The following is a 2,909-nucleotide window of genomic DNA, read 5'->3' on the forward strand; positions in this document are numbered from 1 at the left end:
CCATAAAAGCATTTAGTTGGATAATGATTATTCTTATTTGCACGTGAGCAAGTCATCTGACAAAATATCTTTAACCTCAACTTCTCCTTGCACGTAATGATACTAGACATGGAGGTTATGCGTACATGGTGTCTGCTTGATCATTTCGATTGATTAGTAGTTTCTTCAATATAAATACTACCCATACCCATTCTTTGGTATTGAGTTTCATATTCTTCTGTATTGGGGGTATTCTGCTTTTGAATTCTTCAACGTGTGGTTCATACACACTAAATCCAAAGCTGGCTATTTGTCAGGAGTTTTCTAAATATGTAGCCTAATCCATAGATCCTCTGATGTAGGTTTCCTGCCTGCATACAAATATATTCATTTGCAGGGTAGAAATGAGTGATAATGAATTTTGTTTCATGGAATTTGGCCAAGGACACTCGTAAGACTTTTGTGTATCACTCATATTCCTGCGGTCATGTTGGCAGTGAGAGCCTCACTACTTTCTCATGCCCTCTCAGTTCATAGAGATGGTCACATATTTGATTCCCCTCCCCTTTTTTCATTCTCATCCATGTCCCTTAGAAAACCAAGTTGAAACGCATTTCCAGCCACGAGTAGGGCCACCAATGACCACACTCCTTTCGTGAGGAGGATTCTGTAGCACGTCACTGCCATAACCAACAAAATCAATAACACTGTGGCATCCAGGGACGAGGGAGTGAGACATGGAGAGGGATCAGGATCGAACACCGAGATGAAAGTAGAGGAGTATGAGCTGGTGTTGGAGAAGTCCATCAACCACAAGTTTTACAAGGGCTCTGACCATGGTACTTATATTGATGCTATTTCACTTGGCGGCAATGTTGTCAAGATCAAAATGTTTATAATTGGTGAAAAATTTATTTCTACGAGGTTTGATATAAGTCTTTAACTTTAATTAAATTGCAGTCCAATTGTTTATTATTATGCTTGTTCACTGGACAATCAATGAATGAAAGGATATCAACTTTATATTTGTAGTGTTGTATTTGGGATAGAAATACAGCCTACGACTGAATATGGCCACACAATGTACACTATGCACCAACGGATTGGGACCTTACTAATGAGAGTACAAAAACTGGTAAAAATGGGGTATTGGCATTATAGAGGCGTCAATATCGAATTAGTTCTAGAAGAATTCTGATTTTTCCAATTTTCCCAACAATTCGCCAAAATATCACTAGTGAACCTAATTGGGGGCATTGGGAGGAAAACCCATGTTTTAGATTATTGAAAATTGCTCTTAGTCAATATTGGAGCCTAAAGATGGTGTGTTTCAATTTGTTTTCAAATTCACTTTAAAATAATTCTTTTTATTTTCATATGGGATTTATTCATATGTATATCTATGTGTGCTTATAATCTTACATAAAGAATCCCATGAGAATAGGAATACCTTCTCTTATTTTCTCCTTAGAGTTGTTTAATTTACATTAAGCTTTGAAGGTTGTATATTCATCATTTCTTGTTTTGCATACAATGAGTTTTGTGGATGAATGAGGATAATGTCCAAGACATATTATGTGATTACATACATGGATGGCTTAAATTTTCACTATTCATGTGCTTACCTACATGAATGGCTCATATGTGTTCTTGCATGCATATATGGATCTCTATGTGCTTACGACGAGCTACATTTGTGTGCTTATGTGCATGGATGGCCCAAATTGTCACTAAATACCATGATTTAAAATTAGTTTAAGATACTTTACACATGATAGGCCTAATTTTAGATGGTTATATTCGATCCTGATGAATGAACAAATTTGTAATATTTTTATAGTATGTTTATTGTATTGAATGTTTGAATGATGTATTTTAGTGGTGTGGTTATCACGACTTGTAAATATGAATGCAAGTGTTTAAAGGAGTAATGGTGGATAAGGAAAGTTTGAATGCGATGTTTAAATTGCGTTCCAATGGGTCTTTAATTCCATACTTTCATCATATTACTCTTCTCATATTAAAATTAAATTATGAGTTTTATGACTGTTATGCATAGTCTATCCAAGGACATAGCTTAATAAAATACAAACTAATGTAGGTAAAGATAGTCCATCTCAGGACATAGCTTAATGGAATGAAGTTTATACTTATAGAGATCTTAAGAAAGGATGAAATATAAAGGGAAGAAATGTTGAACTCTTATGAGGTAATTGGAAAACAAAAATAGATAAAAGGACAAGTGCCCTTTCCATAGATCATGGTTGACACAAGGAAAGATAAAACATAAAAGTATACAGATGGAATCTATATAAAGCACACGAAATAAGTTCATGAAATTCTATCAACATTAGCAAAAATTGATGGTTAATTAATTTGTTTCTATCCTGGAATAGATTCTGAAGGTTTTCCTTATCTGTATCTATTCATGAAGTTTTCCATGAAAGATCGTGAAGCTCATGAAAGTCAGGTCGTCGTACATGGTATACGACTATGTATTCTGATTATTTATACTTGTCTTTCAATTTAATATTTTTGCGTTGATTGGTGCAGCTCGAATTAATGATGAAATCCATTTTGGATGTGGTTTTTCCACTAGTTGAACCATTTAATTCACCCTTATTGGGAAAATGCTCCAAATATACAATATTGAAGGGAACTAAACTTTATCAGGTCGTTATTCCGATATTCAATTGCAACATGCATATTTAATAAGTTTGAACCTACATGTTTCTTTTTTAGTAAAGCAATATGTCAATAACTACAACTAAGATATGTAAGAGGCACAAATTATATTTCCAATATAGACTGAACTAGGGTTAGATTTGTGAAGTTTATGAACACATGTAATATGACTAACTGTATACATGTTGAATAAGACATCATACATTAATAATTTTATGACCTTCATAAGTAGCTCAATGGGACCC

The 2,909-nt window shown here is 34.0% G+C and overlaps 1 pseudogene; it reads left to right on the top strand.

Annotated features, from left to right (window-relative positions):
• The first annotated feature begins 466 nt into the window (after window positions 1-466).
• LOC149188873 (uncharacterized) lies at window positions 467-1,177 on the top strand (annotated as a pseudogene).
• Window positions 1,178-2,909: the final 1,732 nt, after the last annotated feature.

Source organism: Pinus tabuliformis, chromosome 3_1 (assembly GCF_031772625.1).
Source record: "Pinus tabuliformis cultivar Carrire ecotype Pingquan chromosome 3_1, CPIR1, whole genome shotgun sequence".
NCBI lineage: Eukaryota > Viridiplantae > Streptophyta > Pinopsida > Pinales > Pinaceae > Pinus > Pinus tabuliformis.